Below are 9,173 nucleotides of genomic sequence, written 5' to 3'. Positions count from 1 at the left end.
GATTAATTCTGTATGGGATAAGCAGCACTTCTTGGACCTGTGATTTTATGTCTTTCATAAGAGTTGGGAAATTTTCATTGATTATTTCCTCTATTATTCCCTCTGCCACTTTTCCTTTCTCTTCTCCTTTGGGGACACCTATAACACATATATTTGTGTGCTTCATGTTGTCATTCAGTTCCCTGAGACCCTGCTCATATTTTTCCATTCTTTCTTCTATCTGTTCCTTTGTGTGCAGGATTTCAGATGCCCCATCCTCCATCTCCCTGATCCTTTCTTCTGCCTCTCCAAGTCTGCTGTTGTATGTTTCCACTGTGTTTTCATCTCTTCTATTGTGCCTTTCATTCCCATAAATTCTGCCATTTGTTTTTTCAAGCTTACCAATTCTTCCTTATGATCCCCCACTGTCTTCTTTATATACTTCATCTCTTGTGTCACATTCTCTCTCAACTCATCGATTTGCATTTAAAAGATTTGCTTGAACATCTATAATTAGTTGTTTCAACTCCTGAATCTCAGCTGAGGTGTTAGTTTCTTCTTTTGACTGGGACATATCTACCCATTTCCTGATGTGGCTCATGATTTTTTGCTGTCTAGGCATCTGATTTTTTTTTTTTTTATTAAATTCAGTTTTATTGAAATACATTCACACACCATACAATCATCCATGATATACAATCCACTGTCCACAGTATGATAACATAGTTATGCGTTCATCACCACAATCTATCTCTGAACATTTTCCTTACATCAGAAAGAACCAGAACAAGAATAAAAAATAAAAGTGAAAAAAAACTCCCAAATCATCCCCCCATCCCACCCCATTTGTCCTTTAGTTTTTATCCCCATTCCTCCACTCATCCATACACTAGATAAAGGGGGTGTGATCCACAAGGTCTTCACAATCACACTGTCACCCCTTTAGGCATCTAATTTTCTTGATTGGTTTATTCTGAAGCTTGTTTTCTCTCTTTTGCCTAAGGTTTTCTTGTTGGTTGACTTTGATCTCTATCTTTTCTTTGTTTCTCTCCCTGGCCAGTTGTCAGATTGGCTCTGCCCCCCAGTTTTCCTCCCAAAATAAGGCATCCACCATGGCCTGCCACAGCGTTGGTAGGTAGGCACTGGGCACCCCAGCAAGTTCACTGTGTGTGGTAATAAAAATCTGCTGGCTTCCAGTGGTGCTCTATTTCCCACCAGCTAGCAAGACCTGGTTTTGCTTTGGGGCCCTGCTTTAACATTTGGGTCTTACCTATTTCTCAGCCAAAACAAGGCCGGGATTCCATAAAGGGCATGTAGACCAGCTTCTGTGCTCCTAAGAAAGGGTCTGAACCATCTTGTAAAAAGTATTTTACTTCCTTTCCACTTTCTGAACCACCTAGCAAATGGTGATGTTCGGTAACTTAATCGTCCTCAGAGGCTGCTTTGCCTCCAAGCACAGGCTGCACCTACACAGGTGAGCTACACTGAGGGATTCCTATGCCCTCACTTTGCCAGCCAAAAGCTGGCTCGATGTGGAGCTACACCTGTGGTAAAGTACTCCCTAAGTTGACCCAGCACTCCAGCCATCCTAAAGGCAAGGAAACGGCCACAGGCTGCCGCTTCCCTCAAGGGTGTGGGAAGGGCTTTCGGACCCAGGGCTGGAAACAGTTTCTGCCCATGTTTTCTCACTCTCTTTGTCCCTCACTGATCTGGGTCATGAAATGTCCTCCCCTATCCACCAGGTCTTCAATCAGTGAGTGTATTTTTCATGGCTGTGAGAGATTTTAAAATCTTATGTCCCTGGTGGGAGGGTTCCAGTCTGCTGTTTCTGTACCTTTCCCACACAGAGACCGAGTGAGATGGAGGGGAGAGGACTGGCTAGTCTGGATGGAAAAACTCCTACCTGATATTTTTTCTATTTCTTCAATTTAGCATTTGCAGGGTCTTTCTCCAGTCTATATCCTCCTCCAGAGGACAATTCAGAATTGTCCTTTTTTTTGTTGCATCTCTGGAGAGAAGTTTTCAGTAGCTGTTTACGTCACCATGTAGATGACAACACCCCTTTGCTTGTATCGATAGGGTTACTTTGGGAAAGGCAGAATTATCTGAGCATTTATTTATAATTTGGTAAAGCCATAACTTGCTGCAGTGCAGGACAAGATAGAGGCCTGGGTCCCTGGTGATTGTTTAAGTGGCTGTTATCTGGGATTTTCCATTACTCCCAAGCAGGCCAACCCTAACTGCTCCCCAATCTGACCCCCAGAGAACTCTGTTTCAGATCACCTTCTTGGGTTCTCAAATCTGCTAAGTCCCTGGGTTTATAATCTCACTGGATAACAAAATACTTTCTTGGGGCTACAGTTTTATCTTTGCCCTTTCTGCCCCTAAAGGCTGCAAAAGCTAATCTTCAGGAAATGTGTGTTGGAGGAAGTGTCTGCACAGGATAGAAGAAGAGACTGAGGAAGATGTGGTTCATGTTCTTAGATCTGTGGCTTTTAACCAGTTGATCAACAAATAGTGAGTGAGCATTATCTGCCAGGCACTGGGAAAGGATCCAGGAGCTAAGCAATGAACAAGATGTCAAGCCTGGCCCTGTCTTCATGGAACGTAGAGCCTAGACCCAGATATAAAAGACCTAACAATTAGGTTCTTCTTCCAGATACCTCCATTTAAATCTGTACTCACATGTCACTACATACACTCTGCCTACAATGGGAACCTCCTCAATCACTTGCTATCCCTTTGCCCTCATTTTTTACAGCTCTTCTGACCACCTGACATACACAATTCATCAATGTCATTATTTTCATTGTCTGTCTTAAACCACTATAATGTAAATTCCATGGACACAAGGACCTTGTTTTCTACCCCCCAACCCTAATGACTGCTCTCTCTTCCTCTCCCCAAACCCTCTCTGCCCTCCTCCTCCTCTCTGCATGCACCTCAGCACCAATACCAGGAGCTCTCAGCAGCCCTGGACTCCAGCAATCTTACAAACAAGCGGCTCAGGAACCAGATAGAGGAACTGGTAAGAGCCCAGTGGAGCCCCCTAATTCCATGCTGTCAACTCTGAGCTCCAATTTCCCCATGGGACAATGAGGAAAGGGGCTGGGGGCCCCTGGCACCAAGACAGAATAGGGTGCTGGGGGGCCTAGATCTTGGCTGGAGGGACCCAGAGCACACAGGGTGGCTCTTTCTACCACTGTCCCCTTTACCCTGTCCCTTCTCCAAGCACCCTTGCCCTGCGCTGTGGCCTCTCAGTGGAAGCATGAACCTATCGGGAGCCCTGGGTTCCAGCCCCGACTCAGCCCACATTGGCTCTGTCTCACTTTGGACAAGTCACCTCTCTTCTCTGGGCTTCACTTTCCTGAGGAAGTAGAATTAAAGTCTTTTAGTTCTAAAAATCAAAGATTTAAAACTCCACTAGAATGAAGGTGTTAGGGAATGTGGGGGTCTTGTCCTTTGCATTTCTTTACTCCTGCCATTAAGAGTAGTGCGTGGCCCATAGTATGTACTGAGTAAACATCTGCTGGATGGATGCACCTTCCGAATCATGAGCTGATGGCGGAATGTCTTTCCCTTCTCAGTCTCCATTTCTAGAGGTCAGTGTTGTTGTCCTTCAGAAGAAGTCCAGGCTCAGATTTTCAGTTCCATAGCTGTGAGAGAAAACCAAGGAAAGAACCAACTTCTCTTCTTGGGAACTTGAGAAGCATTTGTCTTTAAGTCTTCACAGGGTCTATGAAGTTTTCCTTTAAAATCCATTCCTGACCCCTACCTGCCCTTTCTTCCTTGGTCTGGGGCACGTAGTAAAGAAGAACAACCCAGACACCTCACTTTGCTCTTTCCACAGAAACAGCAGAAACAAGATGCTCTGGATCAACCAGAGAAGTAATGTGATTTCCTTGCTGCTCATTACATGGCTGATGGGTTTGGGGGAGGGTTCAGACAAAGCAGCTCCAGTCTCCTGACTGGAGAAATAAAGGGCGCCCAGCCCACCCCTCTCCTGCCCCACCAGAGTTCCTGATAATCTGGTCTCATTGGTGGGCCCATCCTGGGTCGGGGGGGGGGGGTGCCTGTCCTTTGCCGTGCCATCCCTACGTCATCCTATAAGGGCTGTCCATCCCCCACCCCCATCCTACAGGAGAAGAAAGAATTTGAGCAAAGTTTGCAAGGGAGCAGGGAGCTCTGAGGCAACAGCTCCAGGTGAGTAGACCCGATGGAGTTCCTTCATGTCCTAGGAAACATTTCTTTTCCTCTTTCTCAGTTCTTGTTTGGCTTTTCTCCCAAAGCTTCACATGCAGACCATCGGGATTCTAGTGTCTGAGAAATCAGAGTTATATTCAGCCCTGACTCACACCCAGCAGGCAGTCAGGCAGAAAGCAGGTGGGCGTCTGGGACACCCCCTAGTCCTTCACCCTGTCCCCTGGCCAGCCCTGGCGTGGGATTCCTTCTCTTGGCTCCCATCTCTGTGCCTCTCTCACTCCAGGAGAGTCGGAGGACCTCGCTGCCCACCTGCAGTCCTCCCGGCAGTGTGTGGGTGAGCTGGAGCGGGCCCTGTCTGCCGTGTCCACGCAGCAGCAGCAGATGGACAGGGTGAGCCCAGCGTCCCTGCAGGGCCCTGGCCTCAAGGTCCCTTCTGCGGGGTGCAGGGCCTTGGTGCCTAGAGAGCAGCCGGGGCGCTTCTCGCTGCTTTAGTTAATCTGGGTGGGTGTGCTGGCCTAGGCAGAGCGTGGGATCTGGGCCAGGAGCCTGAGCTCTGCCCCTCCCAGCACCTGGTTTTGGCCCCAGAAGGGACAGATGAAGGCGCAGGGCAGCATTTGGGTAGGAAGGGGGAGAGAATGTATTTATGTTCACATTTATATATGTGCATGAACGTATATAAAACGTGTTCTAAAGGATTCACTGAACACTCAGGAGAGGAACAGGGTCCCTAGGAGGAATTTTACTTCTGTACCTTCGGACCAGGTGAAACTATTATCCACTCAAAGACTGAACAAGAGGTGAAAATACAAATTTTATTTCCCCCTTCATGTCTACCCTCCCTCACAAGAAAGACAGACCTGGATGGCCAAATCCCAGTTCTGCCCGTGGGACCTTAGGCACACGGACGTAACACTGAGGGTTCCCTGTCTGTGAAATGGGGATAACAGTAACTGCCACATATTGTGGTTGTGAGGAGTGAATGGGACATATGAAGTGTTCACCTGGTACCTGGTGACGGTCTCACATGTTGGTTGGTCAGAAAATGATGATAATAGTAATAAGAACAGCAGCAAATAGTATCTGATATTTCTGGAACTCCATTTGCCAGCTCTAAGTTAGTTCACTTTACCTGCCTCTTGCATCCTTACTGAGTTCTTATCAAGAACAAAGAAAACATGGGCTTGACACGTTTTGAATCAATGTAAAGTGTGATCAAGGTGAGGAAATGGGATTAGTTATTGTTGCTGTTGATATTAGCATGGAAGCTGCACCTTGTGTTTGCCAATTGCTGACTTAAACTTTCTGTGTTATAAAACAAGGACCTAAGAAAAGAGCTTGAGACCTTCCAACTAGAATTACATAAACAAAGGTAGGATGGGGAAGGCAGGTTGGGGACCTTAGCCCTGGTGTGTGGTGGTAAGTTGAAGGGGCTTCAAGCGGGCACGGTGAGGAGGGTGGTGTAGGTTTGGAGGTGTGCACAGTGGGGCTAGACCCAGCTGTGCCACCAGCTCATGCGGTGCCCTGAGACAACTGATGTCCTCTCTGGCCTGCCACCTATAACTCTCTTGATTTCCGGGGTCCCTTCTAGTGCCGCAGATGCATGGTTCCGCGCCGGGGACAGGAGGGTTGATCACCAAAGTGATTCTTCCTGTTTTGATTCATGCCTTTCTCCACTGCCACTGGCCACAGCAAAAGGGAGGAGGACCTGAAGCAACAGAACTCCGAACTAAGAAAGAAACTTCGGGTTCTGCTGATGGAAAAGTCGGCAATGCAGCATGAGATAGAGGAGCTGCGCAAGAAGCTGTAGATGACAGAGCTCACGCAACTGGTGAGGGGCTGGGAGCCTAGGGAGTCTGGGCCCATCCAGTGGGGGCCAGGGCACTAGGGGATTATCCTGGCCTTCAGCCAAGAGCTGGGAACTCTGGATCCCTTTCTGGTCCTGCTATAGACTCTCCAGAGATTGATAAAAATCCGTAGCATTGTGCCCTGCCCAGACCTGTGGAATCAGCATCTCAGGAATAGGGCTTTTTTCTTAGAGCATCCGGGTTGAAAGCCATCATCTCAGAGATGACAAAGTTGGCCCTGAAGTCTATTTACTTCCCCCTGGGCCCAACCTACACTTTGGCTAAGTAACCACCAGATGGTCAGGGCGTCGGGTCAGAGAGCTCTTTCCTCCAGTTGTTTTTCACACTGAACAGTACTCCATCTTCACGTAACTTCCCTCTGGAGCAACACAGGGAATGTCTCATCTCTTCCCCAAGATAGGCCTTCAGATACTTGAAACGGGCTGAAGATGTTTTCTGAGCTAATGAGCCCCATGTCTTTCACTTATTTCCCATGCATCCCATCAGCCTCTTGATAATTACTTTTAACACTTAGATACTGCTTGAATTTTTCACTAGCGTATACGATTTTAGTTATTAAAAGTAAAATCTATGTGTATGAAATTAATAACAAGAGGGTAGAGATCCTTCTTGACCTCAAGTTTAGGTTGATCCTAGCTCAAACCCCTTACAGGATGGGGGTGCATTCTGTGAACAGCCCGGGTGCCTCACATCTCACCTTGTTTTTTTCCACCCAGTTCCCTCTGCAGCCTGGGGTCCCTGAGAGCCACCAGCAGCTACAGCAGGCCCTGGAGGCGCAGGCACAGCTGGAGATGCATGTTGGGGAGGTCAGGTTTACAGAGGGCAGGGTGTGGGAAGAGGGGAAACCAGGGGACCAGGAGCAGGTGAAGTCCAGTGACGGCCCCTCCTAACTTCTGTGCCCATTCTTGCAGCTCACAGAATCACAGAACTGTCTGCACATAGAGTGGGACAGATACACCCAGGCACTAACAGAACAGAGTGCCCTTTGGCAGAGGAAGGTAGAACATCTTTGTAAGGAGGTGAGCTCTTACCCTTCACACACACACACACAGGTCTCCTGATTTTTCTAGGCTTCTATTTACACAACTGTAAAATGGGAACCATAATACTTGCTACGTTGTGTGGCCAAAGGGGTTGTGTGCTTTGCTTTTTTGGAGGTGAGGGTAGAAAAGGAGATGGTAGCCAGATTTAAAGTTTCATTCCCCATCCTGTCCATTACTCTGTCACCTCCTCCATATCTGTATATTCCTCCTCCCTGTGCTTTGGACAGAATGGAAAACTGCAAAAAGAGAAAGACCAAAGCCTGAGGCGAGTGCAGGAGCTGGAAAAGAGTTTAAACAACCTAAAGAAAAAGACAGGTAAGGCAGGGTCTGGAGTGATCTGAGAGCAAAACTGGTGTCAGAGGGCAGGCGGGGGTGGCGTAGAATGTCCCCAGGAGGGGGTGTTTGAAGGGGCATTTTGGCAAAGGGGGAAGAGTTCTGTACCCAGAGTTGACGCTGACTTGCTCTGTGACCTGTGGCCAGTTCATAATTTCCCTGAGCTTCAGTGTCCCCATCTGCAAAAGGGGATGGAGCACCCACTGTCAACCCTCCAGAGTTGCCTTGAGCCTAAAAATATAAAGAACACTTCTGAAAGTGGCTTGGAAGACTGAGTACCATCTGAATGTGAGGAAATATTAGGAAGGAAGCCAGGGCTTGGGGTGTAGAGCAGGGATTAGGAGCTGTGGATCAAGAAGAGGAGTGTTAAGAGAATACAGATGTTAGAAGCCCTTACTATATGCTTCCTTTCTAGCTGCACCCCCACCCCAGGAACCCCCAGCCGGGCCCTCCGAGGTGGAAGAGCAGCTACAAAAGGAGCTGGAGGAGCTCTCAGGGCAGCTGCAGACCCAGGTGCAGGACAGCGAGGGCCTGCACCGCCTGAATCTGCAGCAAGGGCAGCGGCTGCAGGAGCTGGAGCGGGCAGCGGAGCTCTGGGAAGAGCAGGCGGCAACAAGGAAGAAGATCCTGGGGACTCTGCAGAGTGACCGCACCACCACCAGCCACGCTCTTGCCCAAAACCGGCAGCTCAAGGAGCAGCTGGTGGAGCTGCAGGACGCCTGTGTCAGGCTGGTGCACAGCCCGCCCTGGCCAGCCTGCCCCCCTCACTGCTTACTTGCCATGCCATTTGGTGTCGGACAAGCCTCCTGACCCCTCTGGGCCTTTGCTTTCCCACCTGTGAAAATGGGTGTGTAGCCCTCTGTGGAAAGGTGCCTATGGGAGAGCCCTGCTCAGTTGTAAGTGGGCTGAGGGGGGCCATTTTCCAATCTGTCTCCACCCTCACCTGAGCTGTGGGGAGGTGGACCCCAAGTTCTGGGGTCTCCAGCTGCATTGGGGGGCTGCTGATTACCTCTCTCTGTTCAGACTAAGGAGAACATGGAGATCACCAGTGCCTTGCTCTCACAACACCATGTCAGCAAAGAGCTGGGGAAGAAGCTGGGGCAGCTGCAGGGAAAGCTGGCAGAATGTAAACAAACGGTAACCACTTCGCGCTTGGAGAAAGGCTTAGAAGACAGGCACCATCCTCGGGGGGCGGGAGGAGGCCTAAGTGTAAGCACCTGCTATCGCTGCCCCTTCTCTCTCTCAGTCCTGCCTCTTATGAGCACCTGGAATTTGCCATCAAGAAGAACCAGCACCTGCAGGCCCAGCCGGGCCTCCTGACTCTGCCCTGAACTTCCTTCCCGGGGACACTCCTCCTCCCTTGTTGGGTTGTCTGTCTGAGGACCGCTCTGGCTTCTCCCAACAGGAGATGGACTGGAGGATGAGCCTCTTCATCCCTCTCGTCCCTGCACCCCCTTTTTCTACTGGGCCAAGACTGAGATGAAGAACATAATAATCTAAGAGCCAAACAATGGCAGGTAAAGCCCGGTGATGTGGCCTGTGTGCCCACTTCTTCCTTACCACCCCTTCCGCACCCTCCTTGCCTGCCATCCCTTTTCTACCATGTATACACCCCCCAGTGCCCTCTGTCTCACCCTTCCCCACCCCCCATTGGCCCAGCACCCTGCTAGCTATTACGTGCAGCACAGATCCGGGACATGCAGCCACTCGGCACACTGAAGCACACGTGGAACTCGCCCGCACACAGAGG

The 9,173-nt window shown here is 49.4% G+C and overlaps 1 pseudogene; it reads left to right on the top strand.

Annotated features, from left to right (window-relative positions):
• The first annotated feature begins 1,091 nt into the window (after positions 1 to 1,091).
• On the top strand, positions 1,092 to 8,754 carry LOC119517164 (annotated as a pseudogene).
• Positions 8,755 to 9,173: the final 419 nt, after the last annotated feature.

Source organism: Choloepus didactylus, chromosome 21 (genome assembly GCF_015220235.1).
Source record: "Choloepus didactylus isolate mChoDid1 chromosome 21, mChoDid1.pri, whole genome shotgun sequence".
Lineage (NCBI taxonomy): Eukaryota > Metazoa > Chordata > Mammalia > Pilosa > Megalonychidae > Choloepus > Choloepus didactylus.
The sequence above is the reverse complement of the archived record's forward strand: the minus strand, read 5'-3'. Positions and strand labels throughout refer to the sequence as shown.